General features: G+C 33.2%; 1 protein-coding gene and 3 non-coding genes across 4 annotated transcripts in view; all 4 read right to left on the reverse strand.

Annotated features, from left to right (window-relative positions):
* Positions 1 to 27,163, reverse strand: part of PsGEF (Protostome-specific GEF) — a 509,082-nt gene that overhangs the window by 237,266 nt on the left and 244,653 nt on the right. The gene's annotated exons all lie outside the window — the stretch shown is intronic.
* On the reverse strand, positions 10,395 to 10,470 carry TRNAG-UCC (transfer RNA glycine (anticodon UCC)). The gene has a single exon. It is a non-coding gene; the product is annotated as a tRNA-Gly (tRNA).
* TRNAD-GUC (transfer RNA aspartic acid (anticodon GUC)) lies at positions 23,900 to 23,971 on the reverse strand. Its single transcript has one exon. It is a non-coding gene; the product is annotated as a tRNA-Asp (tRNA).
* TRNAD-GUC (transfer RNA aspartic acid (anticodon GUC)) lies at positions 24,185 to 24,256 on the reverse strand. Its single transcript has one exon. It is a non-coding gene; the product is annotated as a tRNA-Asp (tRNA).

The raw sequence follows: 27,163 nt of genomic DNA on the forward strand, positions 1-27,163 counted from the left end.
AAATGTGTTCTATAGTGTCAGTGAAATGAGTTACAGAGTGTCAGTGAAATGTGTGCTAAAGTGTCAGTGAAATGCGTCATAGTGCCACTACAGGGAATGAGATGAGAGTAAAGTGAAAGACTATTGAAACTTATGTAGGACCTATAGATAATTATGTAGGTTGTATTGTAAAATTAGGTATTTTATTTTATGTTTTATTACTATTGTGTTAAATTGTATTGTGTATTATTATTGTATTGTGTGTAAAATTGTATATGTGTTATAAAATTGTATTGTGTATTGTAAATTTTATTGTGTATTGGTTATCATTTTATTGTGTATTGTTAATATTGTATATACCACTGCCACCGGGTGCTTGCCCACTTGCAGTGTAAATAAATACATACATATTATGAATTATTTTCATATTCAATTTAGACATCAAAATTCATTAAATATTAAGCACAGGAAAGCCATTCTTAATTTCAATTAAGAAACACGCCAAACGAATTATCTTTGCACCAAAAAACGGATGCTCCCTGGACCAAATTATCGTATTTTATATTTTATACACAAATTCTAAGACGATTTTTTTTTGTTTTTAAATTAAGTAATTTGCTGGGAGACATCGTTAGATATAGGCCACTCTTACACAAAACCTGGAGTAATTTAAGCTTATTAATCAAATATGATTCTACTTACTGTTTTTTATATGCTCACCTGTATGTAATTTCTATTTTATACATATTTCATTGTTATTTTCCATCCAAAGGTAATTAAGAACGATGAATATTACTTAATATCTCCTATCTTTCTTCAAAATAGTGTTTATATGCCATGTTAATTTTCATTTGTTTTCATAAGTTAACAATGATGCACATTGGGAGCAACATATAAGAAATTCTTTTTCTGTGAGCACTGTGACCAAAAGCAATTTACAGAAACACACATCTAAAGAGTCACGTGATATAAACTCTGACTTGAAGGCCAGACAATGATTGTTATGCCCTTACTATATTTACTGTCTTTTTTTTTTACATTTTCTGCCTCATTTCTTGAGCAGTTGCTCACAGTTCTCATAATATTTACAACTCTAGCCTTCTATTTGCTAATACTGTCCATGATTTGTAACTATATATTCACTACAAAACACAAAACTACACTAGTTGCATCCTATATGATACACACTGCATTTCAGACACTACAATAACTATTTATGTCAAGATGTAACAACCACATTTCTATACTTTAGATCAAAACAGTTTTCAAGCATATCTGACAAAAACAACTGAAGGAACAATGCCATTTCCTGCTATCTAGTGAATAAAACGGAAAACTATTGGAGATACGTCTGTCACGCTATTGAAAAATGAAAATATATAAAATAAACAACCGAAATCAGATTGAGAACGCTGTAAATTTGACACAAATGAGACTGGGAAATGAAGTGGGCTATCAGAGGTTTAAAAATGACATCATTAAATGTTATATCATTGAGTTAGAACTTAAATTTTATTTGTAATATATTTTCTATAGTTAAAAGATTATTTTACGCGAAAAAAAATTTTAAAAAGTTAATTTTAGTCAAATTTCAGTATCCTCTTCCCTTAAGTATACTGAAATGAAAAACCATTACATCCCCTGTTATCGATTCAGTGGCAACATCTGTACAATGTATAGGAAACCAGACGGTCAGTATCAAATTTTCAGTAGGAAAATAAAAATTTATCTCTTCACTGCGTTACCATACATCAGCCATGGCCAAAATGTGATCGTGCGCCGAGCCACTGTGTAACCTGCAACGTGCATAGCACCTATGGAGAGAGGCGGACACCCGAAGGGGAAGTGAAGCAACGTCTGACTTATTAACGGATTTTCATTTTCCTTACGTCAAGCACTTAAATATAATTTTATACAGTATAAGGTTACAAATTAATGCTTATTACGTGGTAACGAAGAAACAAATGAATAAGAAAACATAGGACACATTATCACAACCTAAAATTGACTGTCTTCAGAATTTCTCTGCGATAAAGTTCAAAATCAGGAATTATGTCACTTACTGCCAGTCGTAGTTGATCACGAAGGTATTTGTCTGTCAGTCGTGATCTAAATTTGGTTTTTACTATCTTCATTGTTGAAAATAATTTTTCACAAACGTAAGTTGAAGCGAACATGGCTTCAACAGAGCAAGCGAAAAAACGAAGCTTCGGATATTTATTTTTTGTCAAAGATTTGAAAAGTTCTACATTTGTCAAGTCCTTGCATCTAGCTTTCATTTAACATCACATTGTAAATCTGTAAGTTTAAATTGAAGATCTAACCGCCACATTATTCGTACATCTGCTGGAAAAGGATCGATGTACAGAGATAATAATAATAATAACAATAATAATAATAATAATAATAACACTTAACCTTTTAATGTTTCGTGAGTGACATGTAGTATAATATCTTTTTATGTTATTCAACCGTTTTCCTGGTAATACTTGTGAACAAATCATACATTTAATATTCTCACCATATTGGCAGCAAAAAATGCGTCCTCCCATTCTACTTGAAACTTTCGTTTTTGTAGAGGTACATGGTTTCGAGAGCGACATTGCGACGATACGCCACTCGCAGGTCAGAGACAAATACAAATGGAACGGAGTTTACTCCAGTGAGTGAGAGGGTGGGGGTTGGAGGGCGTAGGAAGCAAGAGAAATGCACAGCTAACATTGCGAGCCACAATGTACTCGTGAGTCACATTTTCGCCACGGCTGCCTTACATAATGGTCTTGTGCCACGTTCACCACATGATCAACTAGTTCCCCTTCTTTCCAATACCTAGTGTTGCTCACAATCCTCACTGGAGTGAGAACTGGAGGCCTTAACTCTGCCAGTTAAAATAAACCATTATTATTATTATTATTATTATTATTATTATTATTATTATTATCATTATTATAATTATTAAACTAATGATACGAGACTTTAGACACAATTAGACTTAGCCATTACTGTACACGATTCACCAAAGCTTTCCTTCTTAATGGAAACCTTGTTTAAATATGATTACTTTTCATACGCGCGCCAATCAATCACCAAACAGTTTTTGAAGTAAAATCTGTGTAAACAAACTATTCCTTTGTGCAGCCCAAACTGAGATGCGCCACAGCTGGCCCACTTTCTGAGCTGGAGACTATACTCTGTGCCAAATAGATGTAGAGAGCAAGCATCTAAGAAGTGACATTAAAAATTTACAAGAATCCAGGCAACAAGGGCGGAGAAACTCTTGAATATTGTATTCAATGGCTCGAACACAAATTTCTCTATTCTTCACCGGGAAACTGAGCCAAGGAGATGTCTCAGTGCTATGTTGACGTCAAGAGTTCCGAATAAATTACTCTGTGGGTTTATTTTCGGGTTTTCGTAACATTACGTCCACTTTCATTTAGAATGCTTCACCCTTATTAGATTTCACCATGTCGACATACTACTGTTACAGCGTGGTGCTGAAGTTTTATGGAGCAATGGCTGACGTTTATGTGCAGTGCCTGGTTCTATTAAGCAGTCACATCTATGTTCAGATGTAAAATTGTCTTAGTAATTTTGGAGATATGTATGATTTTAAAATGAAAATATCCGTATGATCGTGATTCTGGTGGCCATTGACACTTACTGAATTGGTAATACGGAACCCGTGTTAAAAGTAATAATAAGGGGCGTTTTCACAAAACTCGTTATCTACATTTTTTTCGATTTTGAAGTTTTAGCGTATCCTTATGTTTTTGGGTCAGGAGAATCCAATGGTGCTATCAGAATTAAGCTAAACTTAGTAAGTATATCAGTAAATTGATCTTGAAATAAAATATATTTTTCAAAACTCGGTATCTACAGTTGTGTATTTTAGAAAAGAGCTCTCTTGAAAAAAAAAATTGTAGATAACGAGTTTTGTGAAAACGCCCCTCACATTAGAAAATAGTACAAAATGATTTATATAGAACCAAGACATTTCTTTCTTTATTGCAAAACGAATGATTACAGCTATAATTTTTATACCGCAAATGTAGAGTAGCCTATGTTTGAGAGATTACTAACCTGTATAGCAAATGTTGAAAATTCTTTATTTATTCGGCTGGAAATTCACTTAATGATCAGTTATAACGTCAAATTAAGCAGGAGTTTTGATTCCCTGTCACGAGATGCGCAGATGTTTATTCTTTATTCTGTATATTTATTGTCATCAAAATTATTATTTCTTACAGATCAGTTGTTTCCAATTTGTTTACCAGTCCCAGTATTGTGTTTCTTTGGGGGGATTACGAACACCAAATTCTCTCTGGTGTGCCCTTTGAGTAGCTGTAATTGAATTCGTAATCCAGTATTGCTTCACAAGGAAGAGTCGTTGATTTAATGTGTTCTGCATTTTCAGTGACTGGAACAAAATATCAAAAATGGCTGCCAACAATAAGGAATAAAGAATAAACATCTGCGCATCTCGTGACAGGGAATCAAAACTCCCGCTTAATTTGACGTTAAAAACTGGTCATCAAGTGAATTTCCAGCCGAATAAATAAAGAATTTTCAACATTTGCTATAGAGGTTAGTAATCTCCCAAAGATACTCTACATTTGAGATAGTCCTATAACAAATTGTGGTTAGCATCATTCGTTTTGAAATAACGAAAGAAATAAATGTGTTAGTTCTATATAAATCACTATGTACAAGTAAACACATGAATTATTCTTTAGTTATTATTGAAGTCCTTTACTTAAATCATAAAATTATTTATGTAAAAGTAAATTCATCCAGAAAAAATTTCGATACACTGACGTCCATAATAAAAATACAGATAAATATAAATTTCAGTTTTCAAGTTCACAGAAACTGGGCTCTTAATATAGAGCAGTTAAGATGGATTGAAGTAAAAGAAATTTTAGTTTAGTTTCTATTAGCAACAATAAGGCAGCTGTTTTGGCTCTGTAAAAATTAAATTACATCAGAATTGTACAAGCGTGCCAAAAAAAAACTCCAAAGAGGATCTAAGGATAATGTCCTCTCACTTATATGAGCTGGACATGATGACAATCGGTATCCTTGAAAAGTCAAGTCCAGGTTATCTAGTCGTACACCATGCGTTGAATACTTTAGATCAGAGATTGTAGCACAAACGTCATCATCCATGGCTGCTCTTAAAATACTGATCAGTATTAGAGATGGGAACGATGTATCGGTTTTTACGAAATACCGATATTTTCATTTGGATAATTATACCAGCTAATTAAAGAAGTGATACTCCTGAATAGTTCATTCTTTATCTGTAATATTCTTTTACCCTTAAACTCAAGAATAATGGTATTTTACAAACAACTTCAAATTAGTGTAATTCTGAAAATATTGAGATTAGAACTCATGTTTATACGACATATTTTGCTCAGAATATCTTCGGAAATAAGCTCCCTAAAAGACGGTAAATCCTCGTGAATCACCCTGTATGTTTACAGGACTAACAACTTAAACAAAGAGCACGCATGTTAATCCTCCATTCCCAGGAATCTAAATTTAGTGGCGGAATATTGGTAAGAAACGATCTGAGCGCTCTCGGTGGTGGCTGCCGAGAGTTAAAAGTGATTAACAGGAAGAAATTGGATTGACCTACTCTCTCATATTATAGCCCTCGAGTATTATTGACCGCGTATGACCTGCTTTAGACCACGAATTGAAAGTAAAACTAGTGACTTGTGGAGCATATGCTGCAAACTAACTTCATTAGACGTTCAAATAAAAATTTTTCAGATGTATTTTCAATGAAAAATACCAGACATTTTGAAAGTTATTTGCTTCCATAAAATTTGAAAGATACTCCCTCTGAATGTTTTTTTATGCCAAATACTTTTTCTTGAACCTATCCACCTTCAGTTTTTGAGTTTCGACGCGAAAACGCAAGTAACAATGTCAGGACGATCAGTAGACTTTTCATGTGGGAGTAAAGCAATAGCTATTTCAGGTTATTGTGGATTGTAGGTGAAAGTTAAAAAAGTCAGGTTTGATAAGCTTTCGAACAATAGACATAGTATCTTGGTATAGCTGCTGAATGTAGGACTTGAAATGTAGAGAGTAAAATCATTTTATCCTGCTAAGAGATCTTGCTGAAATGATCGGGAGACTAAAATATGTTGTAGGTCTCTCATTTTATCAGTACGTAATACCGTCTGTTCTTAGGAACTGTAATTTTTGCGTTCTCTCGAGCCAGTACTGAAGAGAATGACGAATATAAGTATCTACACCACACCGCCATTAAGTATTTGAAAAGACCCATCCCCACTTGATTAATATATATATATATATATATATATATATATATATATATATATATATTTGATTTTAATAATATTATTATCTTACGCAAGTTTTGTATACAGTATATGGCATTTATAATGGTAATAATGTCATAAAACCAGCTCAAGTTTTATAGATTTTAATATCCAATACACAGCTATACTCAGAAAATTACACACCGCAGAATCAGACATGTAAATTATTTTTAGTAAGTCTTGAAGTTTATAATAACCAATTGAATTTGAACTCTATGTCAGCAATCCTGTAGGTCATGGCTTTCGTGTAATAGCGTATTGTTTATTGTAGTGTGTGTTTTGTTTTTTCTTAAATGCAATTAGTTCTCAAAACTGACGAAAGATGGACTTTTGAAAATAGGAAAATTATGTAGGAAAACTAATTCTTCATTCAAAGTTACTATTTTCCTGAAAATCCTTGGATGCCAAGCTTAAAAATGAGGAGTCATTCATTAAAATCCGTTCAGTCGCTTTCCCGTAATTTCCATTACCAGTTCAAATTGTGTGTGTGTGTGTGTATATGTATATATATATATATATATATATATATATGACAGACAGACAGACAGACAGACAGACAGACAGACAGACAGACAGACAGACAGACAGACAGACAGACAGACAGACAGACAGACAGACAGACAGACAGACAGACAGACAGACAGACAGACAGACAGATAGATAGATAGATAGATAGATAGATAGATAGATAGATAGATAGATAGATAGATAGATAGATAGATAGATAGATAGATAGATAGATAGATAGATAGATAGATAGATACGTGAAAAATCAGCGTTACAAGTTCTAGATTATGATATAAATTCTGAAAATATAAACCAAATTTTTAAAAGAAACCCAGAAAGACAAACGGCACATTGGAGCGACCAAATGTAAATTACAAGCATAAGAAATAACCCAAGGTATGAAAGATGATACAATTCAGAAACTTCAAATGAGATCATTGTTCAATTTATTTATTTTACGTACTATATTCATTCTAACAAAATATTATTTCCTTAAATACAACAATTACTTGTGGATTGACAATTTATCTTCAGTCGTAGAGAACTTTTGTGTGAGATCGTGCGTATTTGCTTGTTTTCCGCACAGAACCAATACGCGGTAAGTGTGAAATACCACATTCAGTATTCCTAACGTAACACACATAACAATTCCCCTCTTCTTACCGCTTAAGCGCGACATTCATTTTACTGCTTTAGGCTTTTAACATATTATTTTTAGAGACGTTTAACATAGTAATAATTATAAATTGGAAACTTACCACTGCAATTTCACCTAAATTGCACTGTTAATTATTGTTTTTAAATATTTGCAAAAATTAAGTAAAGTCTACTACTCCATGAAAGCTATTGTATTCCTGATACAAATAACATTAAGGAAGCCGTGAAAAAATCAACAAGACTCCAGATGCCGATGTTATTACTGCAATATGTTATATAAATAATATTGTTAAAATATTAAAATGAAAAATAAATCATTAATAACCTTACCGTTTGTTTTAAGTTCGCATTTATAGACTGGAGGAAAAAAAAGACAGACGTATATCACGGCCTGCTGGAGTATAGATATTTTTGTTTTCTAAAGTTGCCGTCATTAAACAGAAACCAAGATGGAGATTTCATTGCAACTAATTAGAAATTCGTCTTTCAGGTATGTAATAAACGATCTTCGCACAAAATAATGTACGATACACGAGCGGTATGTTTGTTTTCATGTTCTCGGAAATTAAAAAAGCTCAACTACGTTTCGCTTTTTCAACCTTTTCCTCGAACATGAAAACGTCAACATACCGCTCTTGTAACGCATATTACTATTTCTCAAGATGTTTCCGTTACTTGTGACCAACTGACGATTTTCAATTGTTACGTGTTTGTGAACTCGACTTGCAGCGCCACGCATCGCATATCGCAGCGGTAACACGCTCACTCACATCCCCGTGACACGATAGCATCTTCGAATACTGGGGTTCGGTTACAACCCACAATCGGCGGAGCTTTTCTTGAGCTTGATATGCCATCTCCCTTGAAACCCGGAGACAATGGTCGCGTTCAAGTCGGGCCGCGTTCTCTGGAAGAGAATGCTAATGCTGTTAAAACAAGCCAGTCCGATCGCAATCGATGCTCTGAGAGGATATTTGGCTCCAATCCAATATTCCCCTTCTGAGTCTAGTACAGAGGGTTTCACAGGGCAATGTTTTGTGGTATAGTCGATACAGAACATAACGGGCACTTCAACAAAACAAACTCACAGCAACCACATATCCAGTCAGCCAGACATCACAAGCGATGACATACCCGACAAGAGAGTTCAAATTTTCGTTTCAAAATAAATTTTATAAATGTAATATATCGTAAAAACATGTGTTATATAAATAAAGCGAGGGAAATCACATTTTTTCACAATGTGTGTATTAGAGATGAACAACGATCGAGAAAGCAAGACTAACAGCACTCGCAAAAGCCGAAAACCAGCAAGACAATGTTGTATAATAATAATAATAATAATAATAATAATAATAATAATGTTTTATTTTCGCTGGCAGAGTTAAGGCCATAAGGCCTTCTCTTCCACTCAACCAGCCTTAATCAATACAATACATAAATTTAAATTACAAATATTTTCACTACACTTAAAAGGTTCTCCAGCAATAATCTTCACTACACATTTATTTAAATTTAGATAAATCTATAAGGTAAAGTAGTAACTTAATTTATGAGCTAATTTAATTCAATGAATTATAATTAATTTAATATTTGAGATAGCTAGTAAAATGATGAAAATTAATTTAATATAAGCTTACTAGGACTATGTTACAGGGAGAATATATATATATTTCTATTTCTATAATGAGAATATTAATGTAATTGCCATTAGAGGTTTTGTAAATCTATTTAGAGACGTCGTTGACGTAAAGACTCCTTGTGTGTGTTTCGAGACGTCGAGATTGATCACTCCCGAAGTCCTGAACGTCAAGCAACCTTGAATCGCCACAGCTGTTCATACCTGACTGAACGTTTATCTAATGTTATGTTTTATTTAACGACGCTCGCAACTGCAGAGGTTATATCAGCGTCGCCGGATGTGCCGGAATTTTGTCCTGCAGGAGTTCTTTTACATGCCAGTAAATCTACTGACATGAGCCTGACGCATTTAAGCACATTTAAATGCCATCGACCTGGCCCTGGATCGAACCCGCAACCTTGGGCATAGAAGGCCAGCGCTATACCAACTCGCCAACCAGGTCGACGAACTTTTATCTACTTTGGAAATTGTTATATATGTATAAACAATCAAGTGGCCTATTTGAAATATATGTACCTTTCAGTGTATAATAATCCGTTCCTCGGTCATTATTTAATTACTAGGCCCTTATTAAAAAGCTAGGAATTTTCTTTTCATATGTTTCACATCAAGTGTGCAATCTCAAGTAAAAAGATATTAACGTTATGTTTTATATTTCTTGGAAATGCAAATTTATTTGAGAATTGTTTTTTTTTTTCTATTTATATAACCGTAGGTAATATCATATAATAGAACCAGAACATTTTTATAACTAAGATACTGTTCTGTTTTGTCTTTTTGTCTCATTTAAACATTTATAATGTTATTTATTTCAATGATGTATGTTATTCAAAGTTACGAAATCTTTCCACGCCGACCAAATGCTATTTCGAGAATGATGAGCGAGACTCGAAGCGCACGAGAATGACGAGACGAGACTCGAAAGACAAATGCAACGGACACAGCGAGCGAGAGCGGCAGTTAGTTTTGTTCATCTCTAGTATATACGTATCTCTCTGTACATTCAAAAGAAATCTTCTATCATAAGAAAGAATGTCATTTCAACTCTATTTTGATCACGAAATTAATTAAATCAAGAGACAGAAGATAAGATAGGTAATCCATTGAGATTTTTAAGAGTAGTACCTCCTATCACAATGGTGGAGCTGGCTGAAGTAATCTTAAAGATGAGCTAATTTCTTTGAGTCCGTTCTCTCGCCAACACTTGCAAAAACACACTCGTTTCCTTCTTATTAATGAAGAAAAATTTGTTCCGGCACTGGGAATCGAACCCAGGACCCTCAGCTTGGAGCGCTGAATGCTCTTACCATCTGAGCTATGCCGGGATCCGATCCACAGTGCCGGCCGAACTCTCCTCCTTTTGTATCGTCAAGAGAGCTCCTTTCGAGCAGCGATACTGTTGGGTCGGATTGTGAACACTTTACTTTTGAGGTAGTCCCAAATAAAAAAAAAATCGCATGCAGTTAGATCAGGTGATCTTGCTGGCCATAGAATATTGCCATGTCGGGAAATGACTCGGTTTGGAGACATCTGTTAAAGGATCCCCTAAATGTCCGAGAAGTGTGAGCCGTGGTTTCGTCCTGTTGCCACCACAAATCCTCAAAGTTACGCCCAATGTTGTTAATCCAGGGAATCACAAAGTTCTACAGCATGTGAATGTAGCGATCTGAATTAACTACAGCCCCGTTCTGGTTCTCAAATAAATACAACTCAATGAACTGAAACGCATTGCAACTGAAATGCTAATCTCTTACGCCAGGCATGTCAAAACCCTGCACATTGTGCACTGCTCTCCGTGCGACGTGCAGTTCCTGTTCCCCTACCTGGAGGGAGTGAATCGGCTTGGAGGGGAACGCGACAGGGCTGTACAGTACCTATAGTAGCAGATCAGCGTTTGTGTCAGTAACACAGATCAGTACGGGTGCTCATTGAGCTGTGATTGTGAATGCGTTATGGAAAATAAAGTGAGGAGTCCACAGATATCACGAAGAAGAGAAATCACGAATCATATAACGTAACTGTTATGATGTTTTCCTCAGCCAATAGTAATTATTTTAAAATGAAAGGCTTTCATCACATTATGTGGACCTAATAGTGATATGAGAATTTAAATCATATTAGTAAAGTTCTCAAAATATGATACTCGCCAGCTCTTATTTCTTAATCAGTACTCTCACGGCAAGACAAACATGAAAATGACGTTGTTTTGGAGTCTGTACTAACACAGCCATCAATGGTTAGACGACTTACAACTTTTATTTGTTAAGCTGATAAGTGATGAGAATATAGTGAGTAATACATGTGAGGCTCTTGAGGTTGTAAGGGAAGGAAGAAAGCAACTATTTGTAAGGCGGAAAAATAATACATAATGGCGAATTTTCCATCTCACGTTACTATATTATCTGATATACTTATGTTAATAAATCTTTAAACCTGACATAAAGAAAATGTCCTCGCTTCACAGCTTGTGAAGTACTCTTTTAACTCAATTCAGTAACGCTCCCAACTTGCTAATACTTGCTCTCAACGTTTTCCAAATAAACTATATATAAATTTAAATTCAAGCTTAATTTATCCAATTTATTAATAATAATGTGAATTTATATTAATATACAGCAAGGAAATGATTCCAGTGTAAAAGCTCACAATGTCCTACTGCATGTAATTGGGAGTAAAATATTTTCTTTCTTAGCATTTGTGCACCAATGGTCCTAATAATGCTTGAGGAACAATGAAAGAGTATTACTTTGAAATAATCAGTACCTACTACGTAAAATGAAATATTGTGTTCGTTTTGTGTTGTTTCGAAATTACTGCAATATTTATATTTTCTTCAAATACTGTATACAAATCATGTAAATAAATGATTCTTTACAAACGACTGCTTTGTGAATTGTAACTGAGTAAGTCTATTGTTTCTTGTGCTACAATTATTGTCAAATATAGACACTGACAATAATTGTGTTTATTCCTTCTGCTAAGTATGTTTATAATGTCCAAATGTCAATTTAATTGAACACTAGAAGCGCAGAATAGATTCTTGTACATTCCTCCCGCTAAGAACTGGTAAGAGCAACATGTGAATGACGCAATCTGCACAGACCGGCGTTCCGCGCACATACACTGCACTTTCAGTGTCTGATTTCTGACATGCCTGTCTTACGGTGTTCTTTAAACCGTTTTTCTCTTTTCTTAATTTTTCAATGCTGAATAAGGGACGCGCAAAATGTGTCTGGTTTTATGGCTCATCTTGTACTAATTATACACCTTGCAAGAAGCTCCAACTAACACAGCACATTGCTACGTAGATACTTAAGACTTTGACGAATACAAGTATCGAGTATTGTTTCACAATTACGATTACATTAAGGCTTTGGATCGGTGAAAATAACGAAAAAAACTATTAAAAAATGGAAATTTTATTTTCAACTATAAAAATTAAATAAAGTTTCAGTTTTCTAAATCTGTGCTTATTTGGAAATTTTGTTTCCAACTATAAAAATTAAATAAAGTTTCAGTTTTCTAAATCTGTGCTTATTTGGAAATTTTGTTTTCAACTATAAAAATTAAATAAAGTTTCAGTTTTCTAAATCTGTGCTTATTTGGAAATTTTGTTTCCAACTATAAAAATTAAATAAATTTTCAGTTTTCTAAATCTGTGCTTATTTGGAAACGTTGTTTTCAACTATAAAAATTAAATAAAGGTTCAGTTTTCTAAATCTGTGCTTATTTGGAAATTTTGTTTTCAACTATAAAAATGAAATAAAGTTTCAGTTTTCTAAATCTGTGCTTATTTGGAAACGTTGTTTTCAACTATAAAAATTAAATAAAGGTTCAGTTTTCTAAATCTGTGCTTATTTGGAAATTTTGTTTTCAACTATAAAAATTAAATAAAGTTTCAGTTTTCTAAATCTGTGCTTATTTGGAAATTTTGTTTTCAACTATAAAAATTAAATAAAGTTTCAGTTTTCTAAAACTGTGCTTATTTGGAAATTTTGTTTTCAACTATAAAAATTAAATAAAGTTTCAGTTTTCTAAATCTGTGCTTATTTGGAAATTTTGTTTTCAACTATAAAAATTAAATAAAGTTTCAGTTTTCTAAATCTGTGCTTATTTGGAAATTTTGTTTTCAACTATAAAAATTAAATAAATTTTCAATTTTTTAAATCTGTGCTTATTTGGAAATTTTGTTTTCAACTATAAAAATTAAATAAAGTTTCAGTTTTCTAAATCTGTGCCTATTTGGAAATTTTGTTTTCAACTATAAAAATTAAATAAAGTTTCAGTTTTCTAAATCTGTGCTTATTTGGAAATTTTGTTTTCAACTATAAAAATTAAATAAAGTTTCAGTTTTCTAAATCTGTGCTTATTTGGAAATTTTGTTTTCAACTATAAAAATTAAACAAAGTTTCAGTTTTCTAAATCTGTGCTTATTTGGAAATTTTGTTTTCAACTATAAAAATTAAATAAAGGTTCAGTTTTCTAAATCTGTGCTTATTTGGAAATTTTGTTTTCAACTATAAAAATTAAATAAAGTTTCAGTTTTCTAAATCTGTGCTTATTTGGAAATTTTGTTTTCAACTATAAAAATTAAATAAAGTTTCAGTTTTCTAAATCTGTGCTTATTTGGAAATTTTGTTTTCAACTATAAAAATTAAATAAAGTTTCAGTTTTCTAAATCTGTGCTTATTTGGAAATTTTGTTTCCAACTATAAAAATTAAATAAAGTTTCAGTTTTCTAAATCTGTGCTTATTTGGAAATTTTGTTTTCAACTATAAAAATTAAATAAATTTTCAGTTTTCTAAATCTGTGCTTATTTTGGCGCTATGACAATTTAAAGCCCCCTCAGGATGAAGTTAAAGGGACCAGCGCGTGCGTGGAGCTGCAGCCCTTTAAACTGACACTCCGCTGTCATTCTGACAGACTTTGTTCTTCATTCTAACTAATTTTATTTTTCGTTTAGTTCATGTTTTGCGTTGCTATGTAATAGAAAAATATGTGTGATAGACCTATATAGGAAGGAAGGAAGGATATCAATAGTATATATCTTTTTTATTTGGTTATTTAACGACGCTGTATCAACTACTAGGTTATTTAGCGTCGATGAGATTGGTGATAGCGAGATGGTATTTGGCGAGCTGAGGCCGAGGATTCGCCATAGATTACCTGGCATTCACCTTACGGTTGGGGAAAACGTCGGAAAAAACCAAACCAGGGTATCGAACCCATGCGGGGATCGAACCCGCGCCTGAGCGCAACTTCAGACCGGCAGGCAAGCGCCTTAACCGACAGAGCCACGCCGGTGGCTGGTATATACCATATACACGCTGTACTTTGATACTTGTTTTCTCGATTTTCCAATTTTAAACATTTAGTAACATTCAAAATACTCTAATGAATGCAGTTTTTCTCCAGTCTCAGTGAAATTTTGCACAGAAGTCCAGAAAAGCAAGTCTGATACATGTGTTTTCTTTTGCTATTGAAAATATATTCAAATCACCATATGTCGAGAGTGTAATAAGTTTAAAAAAAAATTGAAAAATTAATACCTAAAAGGGTAATTTTTTTTTCTAAAAAAGTAATTGAAAAAATATGAAAAGCATGTGCCACATTATACATACATCTATCAGGAATAAATTAAATACAAATTTAAAGAAAAATTATGTAAACTTTGAAAATTGGGACAATTATAATTCAGTATTAAAAAACAGCAATTAATTCTAAATAAACTAATTGTAATATCAAAGTGAAAATTTGTGTATTGCACATTCACGATGTAAGAAATGTGTGGTAAACGTTTCAGATCAATTGGTATAAAAATGTAGAAGTTAGAAATTTCACAGATCATAGTTTTAATCAATTTAACCTTTAAGAGAATATTTCTGTTTTTAAGACAATATTTGGGTAATTTTGAAAGAGTATTTAGATGAGTATTTTGCATTTTTTTTTAGAATATAAAATTCTCATCTCTAATAATAATAATGATAATCTATACTAATAATAAATCTGTAGCCGAAATTTTTCTGGTAATTTTCCATTTTCCAAAAATAATTGGTCCTAACATATATAATTAACCACCCTGAAACAGAAAATCGCATTTTTGAAATTTTTGTTTGTATTCTGTCTGTATGTTTGTTACCTTTTCACGCCATAATGGCTGAACCGATTTATATGAAAATTGGAATATAAATTAAGTTCATTGTAACTTAGATTTTAGGCTATACGGCATTCAAAATACTTTATTTAAAAGGGGGTTATAAGGGGGCCTGAATTAAATAGATCGAAATATCTCGCTTATTATTGATTTTTGTGAAAAATGTTACATAACAAAAGTTTCTTTAAAAATGATTTCCGATAAGTTTTATTCTTTACAAAATTTTGATAGGACTGATATTTCATGAGATGAATGAGTTTTAAAATTAAAATAACGCCATCTAAGACGGTGCAATGAATTAAGAACAAATGACTTCGTCTATAAGGGGCCTTGGACAACAACAATCGAAACAGGGGCCTTGGACATCAACAATCGAAAGCTATTAAACATAGCCTACAGAGAATGTTTCTGTGTTTGTATGAAGTAGTATCAGAAGCTAAATTAACCGATTTGTATAATTAATTATTATTTCACCATTGGAAAGTGTAGTTTCTCTAGAGGGACATATTGCTATAATGTTATTACAGTAACGTCTGAGTAAATCGAGGACAGGTAAGATTAAAATAGCTTCTTATGCACAGAAAATTTGATAGGCTATTTTGTACATTCGTTTTCTATATTTCTTAAAATAATATTTATGTACACTCATTTTAATCTCAGAGAATTAACGAACAACGAGAGTGTATTGATTTAGTATGCAGTAATAGTACGTTAGCTTAGCAATCCATTATTTTATCATTCAAATTTTAACTATGCTCAATTGAATCGTGTTAAAATACATAAAATATATATATGTAATAAATGCAATGCAAAAAAATTGGGTAATGAGCGAAGCAGATTATCTTGCGCTGTTGTAAAAGTTGTTCCCTGGATCAAACGTCCTATTTTAATTATGTAATTACTTTATATTTATTTCTAGCAGGTGCTGCGGAGCACACGGGTACGGCTAGTAATAATAATAATAATAATAATAATTTTTATTATTATTATTATTATTATTATTATTATTATTATTATTATTATTATTATTATTATAGTGATATCTCGATGAAATGTTGTGAAGCCAATACTCGGGAAAGAAGGAAAACAAGCTCGTCGTAGCAAACTCCGCTCTCCTTGATGTAATCAACGCGAAGTGTCTCATTTTTAACGACACATCTGCTTCAAATTGGTTCTCGATACATTCATCACGTTACTACGTAATGTAAGCTATGAACCCCTGTATTACACATCATTTTAATATCTAGAGAAATTACTGTAATATTCCCACGTAAATTTTATGCTGTTACGGATGTAGAACGATAAAGACCCATTAAGTCTTCATAATTTCAAATATCACTTTCCCGAAGTTTAAATAAGTAGACTATAAAAATGTTTTTTGCAATTTCATTTTCCAGCTGATATAGGCACAACTATAATAATAATAATAATAATAATTCTATGCGGATGACGTGAATATGTTAGGAGAACGTCCAAAAACGATTAGAGAAAACACGGGAATTTTACTGGAAGCAAGTAAAGAGATAGGTTTGGAAGTAAATCTCGAAAAGACAAAGTATATGATTATGTCTCGTGACGAGAATATTGTACGAAATGGAAATATAAAAATTGGAGATTTATCCTTCGAAGAGGTGGAAAAATTCAAATATCTTGGAGCAACAGTAACAAATATAAATGATACTCAGGAGGAAATTAAATACAGAATAAATATGGGAAATGCCTGTTATTATTCGGTTGAGAAGCTTTTATCATCCAGTCTGCTGTCGAAAAATCTGAAAGTTATAATTTATAAAACAGTTATATTACCGGTTGTTCTTTATGGTAGTGAAACTTGGATTCTTACTTTGAGAGAGGAACATAGGTTAAGGGCGTTTGAGAATAACGTTCTTAGGAAAATATTTGGGGCTAAGAGGGATGAAGTTACAGGAGAATGGAGAAAGTTACACAACACAGAACTGCACGCATTGTATTCTTCACCTGACATAATTAGGAACATTAAATCCAGACGTTTGAGATGGGCAGGGCATGTAGCACGTATGGGCGAATCCAGAAATGCATATAGAATGTTAGTTGGGAGGCCGGAGGGAAAAAGACCTTTAGGGAGGCCGAGACGTAGATGGGAAGATAATATTAAAATGGATTTGAGGGAGGTGGGATATGGTGATAGAGAATGGATTAATCTTGCTCAGGATAGGGACCAGTGGCGGGCTTATGTGAGGGCGGCAATGAACTTCCGGGTTCCTTAAAAGCCAGTAAGTAAGTAAGTAATAATAATAATAATAATAATAATAATGTCAAGCTAGATGGCTCATTGATTAGACTCGCATTCTGGAGGTATCAGGTTCCATCCCCGGCGCCGGAGCGAATTTTTCTCCTCTAATATTAAATGTTTTGTTATTTTCCACAACTTTGTAAAAGTGAAGCTACCTCCTTTTTGCAGGGAGTCCTTCAATTGTCATAAATTATTGTTATTTCTGGCATTGGCGTTGATGTTCAAAACATTTTTATCTATCCAAAAACTTCTCAAATAATTTGTATCAGCACAACGTAAAGCTACGGATACCAAAATGCAACCAATAAAGAGTGGATAGATAGAGAATAATAATGAATGTTCATGTTCATAAGGGCTAATGGAAATAGGAGAGAAAGAAATCGCTAGGCAGGACATCAAGAAGATATTGAAGTATGGGATACTCGAGAATACATATTGAAATAATGAAGATTGATTTTACATTTCAAACGTATCTCTCAAAATGAAAATAGATAGAAAGAACTCTGTAAAATATTATTCCACATTTATTTATCTCTTGGAAATAATATCTCTGAAAAAAAAAATACTATAATAGATCCGATTTGAAAGCGCATACGGTTCAGAGGTAAGCTACTACGCCACCACACAAACGATACACTGTATTTGAAGAAAGGACCCATTTATTATTTCCAGCAATGTATTATGGAATTGTGGAAACAGAATTTAAAAACATCCCTTATGGAGAGGATGGTATTTTTTGGTGAAAAATGAGTGAATTAAAAAAAAAATCTTCAAAATACTCTGTGATATGTGTGGAATGCATTGCATAACATTTTGTGGGTATTTGTGCCCTTATCGGATGTTGAGTCGCCATTTTTAAACTTCCTGCGTTATGGATTTTTAAATCACTTGCCCACTTTTATTGTTGCTTCCGTTAAATTAAATTTTCAAAAAAAAAAAAAAATTATTTAAAATACCCTTTGAAATGTGTGGAATGCATTGCATAACATTTTGTGGGTATTTGTGCCCTTATCGGATGTTGAGACGTCATTCTTAAACTTCCTGCGCTATGGATTTTTAAATCACACGCCCGCTTTTATCGGTTTCCAGTAACTTCATTTTTTTTGCTACATTTCCAGACAAAAATGGATATAATTTCTGAACTATTAAACATACATGCATGAAATTTAGAACACACATTCTTTCGACTATTAGGAAACTTTTCTCTGTAACAGAATTTTGTTAATTGATTTCATTTAAAAAATACGTCAGTTTGTTTGCAAGAAAGGAAATCAGAAAATTGTTATTAAATTTTAATTGTTTATTTTACAAACGTAGGGACTAATATCAAAATTCTGTTAAAGGCAGTTTGTAGAACATGCTTTTGCAAATAAATTTCAGAAAACTGTTTGAATCTATCTTTAAAAACGGTTCAGATATATCGGTTTTAGTACAATCCTGTTTTGGGTATTTTTTTTTTCAAATTTGGGCCCCCAAATACTTTTTTATTTTCAATTTTTTTTTGGACTGCCTCCGTGGTCTGTTGGTCAGCATGCTGGCTTCCAGATCAGGAGGTCCCGGGTTCGATTCCCGGGCTAGGCTCTCGGTGAATTTTTCTTGAAGAAGAGGAATTCCCTGGGTGTCTAGAGTCTGGAAATTTGTATGATTGTGAGTGTGCCGGGTTAATATTAATTAACCAATCATCACAATATAAAAATACATCAGGACTGTCGCTGGGCAGTAACCTGAACACACGTTTCAGCGTCACATTGTTGACAAGTAACTCCATCTGTTAGCACAATCATAAAGCATCTAACAGATGCTATAGAGTTACCAACAACGAAAAAAAAATATATATGTTTTTTTATTTGGTTGAGTTGCCACAGCTATGAGCTCTCTACATACAAAAAATTAATATTTTACACCAAATAGGAAAAAAGTTTTAAAAAATACCATCCTCTCCCCTTAAACAGATATTCTGCATGATTGTAGAAACGGACGATCGCTGAGGGTTTGGTTTTATTTCGAGTGGCGCGATTTCATTTTCGAACTGAGCCCAGCTCATCCGGAGCCGGACAGCTGTGCTTCCAGGCGGGCTGGCTCCGGTCGAACCAACTCCTCTCTGTATTGCAGTTATCTACTTCTTCCATCAGTCATCCGAGCGGCAGCTCGCTCTTCTTCCACGTCGGAGCCTTCACCAAAATAAATCATTCGCTCTTCCCTCTTCCCGCTAGACAAAGTGCGACGATTTGACGAAAACATTTATTTTCCGCTGCTATTGATAATACGGAATGGAAAGCAGAGCCCGTGACCTAGGAGGGGGCTCCGAAACTGATCCAACACACACGATCCTCTTCCTTGCATATTCTAATGGTGGATCCGGTACACGACTCCCAGACATTGGATACTCTTTCATCTATGGCACGGCGTGAGAAAGATACAATTTTCGCAGAAGGATAATAATAATAATAATAATAATAATAATAATAATAATAATAATAATAATAATAATAATAATGGCTTTATTTAACCTGGCAGAGTTAATGCCGTAAGGCCTTCTCTTACACTCAACCAGGATTAAAACTTGCTTACACAGTTGAACATACAGTAGAACCCCGATTATCCGTCACCCTATTAACCGATTGGCGGATTATCCGACTGTCTATTTCTCGATCTTTTTTTTTTCTTCAGAAATAAATAACTTGTATGAAGTACTGTTTTGTACATCATATTAGTAGGTTCTACATATTTTTTTTTTTGCTAGAGAGTGTTATTACAAGCCTGAGAGTATCATCTGTGCTTGGTATGGTTCGTCTTTTTCATAAGGATGTAATTATTTGACTTATTTGAACTGTTGTATCAGTGAAGCGAGGTGAGTCAGTGAAGTTATGGTTTTACAGTGCAGTGAACAGTTCCGATCAGTGATAATTTATAGCGTCAATGAAATGTGTTCTATAGTGTCAGTGAAATGTGTTACAGAGTGATAGTGAAATGTGTGCTAAAGTGTCAGTGAAATGCGTCATAGTGCCACTACAGGGAGTGAGATGAGAGTAAAGTGAAAGACTATTGAAACTTATGTAGGACCTATACATAATTATGTAGGTTGTGTTGTAAAATTAGTGTTTTATTTTATGTTTTATTATTATTGTGTTAAATTGTATTGTGTATTTTTATTGTATTGTGTATAAAATTGTATATGTGTTGTAAATTGTATTATGTATTGTAAATTTTATTGTGTATTGCTTATCATTTTATTGTGTATAGTTAATATTGTATATACCACTGCCACCGGGTGCTTGCCCACTTGCAGTGTAAATAAATACATACATACATCATTATACAGCATTGTCTACTGTTAGAATTACCGTTCTATAATATATTTTGTATAGCCTATAAAATGTCTTCCACGGGTGTTAACAAAAAACGTATTGTGCTAAGTATCGAAAAAAAAATGAAATAATTGAAAGGTTTGACAAAGAAAAACTGTGACTTATTTTGGATCAGAATATGAGAATGGAGTTACAGCTGCACGATTTAATAAAAACAACGAGCATATAGTGTTAAAAAGAATGTAAATCTACAACATGAGACCTCCTTTATTCCTAACTTTCCTGAGACAGTCATTACAAATGGCTTCCTTGCTCCTTAAAAACCCTGTCGTTTACAACCAGACTTAAATAAGTGAACTTTTGATCCACTACCTAGCGAATTAAATACAAGACCACGAAGGAAATTACTAAATCTTTCATGGTATGGATTATCCGATATTTTCGATCAACCGTTCAGTTAATCCCCTTCATTACCACGGATAATAGAGGTTCTACTGTAGAACTGGATCGGAATTAAGTAATTACATACTGATACAATTTAGGTACATAATGAGATCAAAAGAGGTAGTTACATAAAAATTTACGTCATAAAATAAAAATAAACATAGCGAAATACATATTAATGTTGTTAGAATCAAATACGAATCACATAAAAACAGAAGCCGATAATTCAATAAAAAATGTACACAGTAAAAATAAAAATAAACACATTAGTATACATATTAGTATTAGATTACAATTAAGTAGGATTCACATAATTAAACCAGAAACCGACAATTGAATAAAATGTACGCAAAAATAGATTAATAATAAAAAACAACACAGTGGGATACATATTGGCGTTAAGTGATAAATAAACACGATTTAGATAATAAAAATAAGAAACAAAAATAACTAAATAAAAATAAATACAGTGGAACACATTCCATTAAATACTTGCAACGCGTTAGGTCTGGCAACTCATCATAAGATATTTTTCTAATTTACATTTAAAGGAAATTAAAGTTCGGCAGCCCTTGACTTCAGGCGGCAGAGAATTCCAGTGACGAGAAGTAGCAACAGTGAAAGATGAAGAATAAAGAGATGATGTGTGCAGTGGTATTTCTAGCGTGTTATCATATTGTGACCGAGTATTTAAGTTATGATACCGAGAAAGACTGTGGAATCGGACAGATAAGTAGGAGGGAGTAGAGGTGTGCAAAATTCGGTGTAAGAGAGAAAGGGAATGTAACTTTCTCCTCTCATTTAACCTGAGCCACAATAATTTATCGAAAGAAGGCGAAATGTGGTCGTAATAGCGGACATTACAAATGAAACGAACACACGCATTACGAACACGTTGGAGTTTCTGGGATAAATCCGCCCCGAGATCACTGAATAAAGCGTCACAATAATCGAAATGAGGCATAATAAGAGTCTACTTTAATTTAGCTGGCTAGTGGTACAATCTTTTTAATGAGTGAAAACTGGAAAATGCTTTCTTGCATGTGTGTTTGATATGCATGTCCCAGGTAAGGTTAGATTCAAAATGAACTCCCAGGATGAACGTCGTGAATAAATTAAATCAAACGTAAGTGATGACAATAGCTCAGTTTTATTCACAATGACAATTAAACATAACCGTAACATGAACACAAAAGTTTGCGGCCGGGTTACTAAATGGGATCATTTACAATGATTCACATAAACACTGACATTAACATTGCCGTAAGACGTTAACATGAAAGTTTGCAAATTCCAAACTTTCATGTTTATACTTACGTGATTTGCAAACAGTACACAATCGTGGAGCGCTGAAGTATGATAGAATATAAAGAAATGGCGTCGTTGTTATGTTTCCATGGTTACCAAGTATCTTTGCGGTTATGTTCCCATCGTGAATGTTCTTAATTTTACCGTAAAGTTTACTTTTTTAAGTTAACCCTTACATTATGTTTAATTTTCAGTGAACCTTTAGAGTGGCTTTTTTTTTTAAAGACATTAAAGTAAGATTGAGCGTCTTCAGGTTTGTACTGATGAATCACAAAGATACGGATAAAAAACGAAGTTGAATCGATTCAGGTATGACTGCGGAAGAATAAATTACATTAAAATAAAAAGTAATTAATGAAGACATGTTTGTAAATTTACATAAAGTAACTGTATATTTTCCTGTTTGTACAGATGTGAAATCTGGACCGCTAGAAAAGATCGAATACGAAGTTTAGAGTTGAGAAATCTGAGAGAGGGGAAGAAGAAGGGGATAGAAAAGGGGAGGGGAGGGAGAGGGGGAGAGAGACAGAGACAGAGATTATTTAAAAATTGGTATTATGAGAATAACTGACTATAAGCTTGCGAAACATTTTTGTAATTACAATCATAAGCTAAATCCCTGAAAAAATATTATTATAATTTTAATATGTAATTGCAATAGCTTTCAATAAATATATCAATCGATTCCTCTCGGCCCGTCAAAACCCAATCAGTCAAATTTCTGCTGCTGATAGTTATTATACATATATAATATTTTCCTCGAATGTTTATTTCCTTGACAATATTTGTAATGTTCCTAACCAATTTCGACATAATAATAATAATAATAATAATAATAATAATAATAATAATAATAATAATAATAATAATAATAATAATAACAACAACAACAACATGCGTTAAAAATTCCTAAAGCCATGTTTCCAAAAGGGAAACTATCCTTAGGCCGTCCAATGAATAGTTGGGTTGAAAAATCAACGTGAGATCGTAACAGGCCTAATAGTTGCAAGTAAGAAGAAGTAAAATAATAATAATAATAATAATAATAATAATAATAATAATAATAATAATAATAATAATAATAATAATAATAATAACAGCGCGTGTTAAAACTTCCTAAAGGCAATGTTTTCAAAAGGTAAATGATCTCTAGATCGTCCAATGAAGTGTTGGGCAGAAAACTCAACAGTAGAGATCGTAACAGTCCTAATAGTTTCAGGTAAGAATTAAAATAATATGCATTCTGAATAATTTCGAGGGAAAAATTGTTCCGGAGCCGGGTATCGAACCCGGGACCTTTGGTTTGACGTACCAACGCTCTACCACTGAGCTACCTGGGAACTCTAACCGACACCGATCCAATTTTTCCCTCTATATCCACAGACCTCAAAGTGGGCTGACAACCGTCAAGCAACCAACTTCGAGTGCACACTAACTCCGTGTGACTTAAATTGTGGTTTTCTGTTAACGAACAGTGACGTGTATTATGCAAATCAAGATTTCAGGTATAACTTCCTGTAAAGTTGATTTGAATAATTTCGAGGGAAAAATTGTTCCGGAGCCGGGTATCGAACCCGGGACCTTTGGTTTGACGTACCAACGCTCTACCACTGAGCTACCCGGGAACTCTAACCGACACCGATCCAATTTTTCCCTCTATATCCACAGACCTCAAAGTGGGCTGACAACCGTCAAGCAACCAACTTCGAGTGCACACTAACAAACGTTTAATGGAACAGTCAATGGAACTTACCAAAACAGAAACATGAAGTTATAAATAAAATAGTATGAAAAACTTCGATACACAGTTATTATTGCTAATTAATAATTATTCAATATTTGATTTACCACACATATAATATGATAGGTCCATACATAGTGTTCCGCCTATATACTGCGACAATGTAGAAACGTTTTAAAAATATTATTGATATAGCAGTAGATTAATAACAATATTAGTACAGAGATAACGTCACAGAAAATATAATAAAACGAATAATCATGATGCACAACTGTTACAGAAGCGAAGATTGATACACTAACAATTATTAGAGATTATTATTATTATTATTATTATTATTATTATTATTATTATTAGAAAACTTGATACGGTTCTTCCATTATCGTGATTGTGTTCTCCGTTTATAATAATTACTTCTATGCCCAAGGTTGCGGGTTCGATCCCGGGCTAGGTCGATGGCATATAAAAGAACTCCTGCGGGACAAAATTCCGGCACATCCGGCGACGCTGATATAACCTCTGCAGTTGCGAGCGTCGTTAAATAAAACATAACATTTTTTATAATAATTATATTTACATCCAATAACATCTATTAGATGTGGTAAAAACAAAATCACTCCTGTGTGGGAAAAAAGCATTTACCTACAACATTTATATTACAGTTTAAAGCAAGTTTTGTAGTTGTACTATGGAGAGGTTAGTTAAACACTGCAAAGTTTTGAAATGATAAACATCTATGATGTTACTACACAGTTCACCATTGTAACAAGAACGAATGTCTAACGCTCGGCTTATATCGTTCGAGGATTTATCGCTCGCGACAATTTTACCCATCATGCATGTGCGCTACCTATCGGATTATGCTATGAACTACTTGGCGCTCGAGCGAAAACGTCCGATGCAGACCTCTGGTGCATGTATTCTATTCTTTCTATCAAATATCAATAATAATCCAAACGGATGGGTCTAAAAATGAAGATAAAATAATTTAAAGGACGAAGATAGGACACTTTATGGTGTAACAACATATAAGTCTGAAATAAAACTTCCGAAGTTACTAGAGTTATAAAGACTGATTTCTTTTTTGTATCATGCTTGTACCTTATGACTGCGTTATTTAATTAGGCCTACTATTTCTAATAAAATTTGACTGAAGAGTTATCGTGCTTGAAGGTACAGATATTAAACCCGTGAAATATTTTATGAGCCATAAACGTCGTGAACAGTATTCGAATAGCGAAGTGAAACTTTCATATTGAACATTAAATCACTATTATCATTGTCATATTTTTTAAATCCTGGTGGCCCATGTTCTTGATTTACATTGAAAGTTGAACCTTCACTAATTTCTCAGTAGTTTAGGAAGCTTATAAATATATTAAAGCATGTCTGTGAAGACGCAGGTTGAAGGTAGGGAACCGTTACTCCTCAAATCAGAATAAAAGTGGACAAATGAGTGACAGGCGAATGTTTAAACATACTCTGTACACTATATACATATATATATATATATATATACAATTACTATGTTCAAGATTTCATCCTTTTGAAAAATAGAGAATTAAATTAATACATAACATATAATATCTCTTGTCACCTCGTATGTTTGTATTACAAAATTTACATGTAATGTTCCCATCATTCACTTCAAAACACGCACTAAATTTCGCTGCGAAAGTATGCGCCTGAGAACCTTAAACCTTCCTCATTATTATTCAGCAGGTAGACTGTTTACGCATGCTGGAGTACAGTACTTAACAAAAGTTTAAGACCATGAGCAAATTTCATATAATTATTTCCTGGTCCTATATTTTTGTGTCTATTTCCCTCATGAATATTTTGTCAATTATTTGGTCTGTGAGATATCTATCGACGCAAAGAAAGTAAAATTATGACATTTAGTTTTCGAGTTATGATTTTAATGAAAATAAGCTAACGTAACCGGACCTACGCCAATCGAAAGTACGAAATCACGTACTTTCGATTGGCGTAGGTCCGGTTACGTTAGCTTATTCCACAGTGAAGCTATGAATGCCTTTACTTAAAGTTATTTCTACTATTATTTTCCTTATTTTGGAAAAATATGCAAAAAATTATAAAACGAAAATAAAATTTTTTTGAATTTTTCTTTCTGGTGCCAATGTGTTATCACACTTCTCAAATTGCTTGAAAAAAATCATCACTACAATAAACATGTTGGTTTAGCATGAATAAATTATTCCGTAATTATAAATGTAGCATTTTTTACAGTAACAAAATATTTCATTAAAATCATAACTCGAAAACTAAATGTCATAATTTTACTTTCTTTGCGTCGATAGATGTCTCACAGTCCAAATAATTGACAAAATATTCATGAGGGAAATAGAAACAAAAATATAGGACCAGGAAATAATTATATGAAATTTGCTCATGGTCTTAAACTTTTGTTAAGTACTGTACTGACTGGTGAACGGATAGTCAACTTGAAATCGCCGTAACGTTCCCTAACGGTCCCCAACATTAGTGATGACTATGAAAGTGAACTGTCAATATTTCTGTTACTTCCTTAACCCTCATATACAGGGACATCATTTTATTTTTACTTCAAATTTTATTGTACCTGAGTTTTTTAATGTACTTCACTCCCGCCCCTTCTACTAACGAAGTTCCAATTATCCTCCACGCAGAACCAAGGCCGCAGTACTGGGTTAGTGAGTATAGTACGTTTCAGAAATATATTCGCGTTTTCCATTAACGAAAACTTCCAATATTGAATCATATTTTCGCACAGGTACTGTCGTCCGTTTGC

The sequence above is a fragment of the Periplaneta americana genome, chromosome 11, assembly GCF_040183065.1.
Source record: "Periplaneta americana isolate PAMFEO1 chromosome 11, P.americana_PAMFEO1_priV1, whole genome shotgun sequence".
In the NCBI taxonomy this organism is placed as follows: domain Eukaryota; kingdom Metazoa; phylum Arthropoda; class Insecta; order Blattodea; family Blattidae; genus Periplaneta; species Periplaneta americana.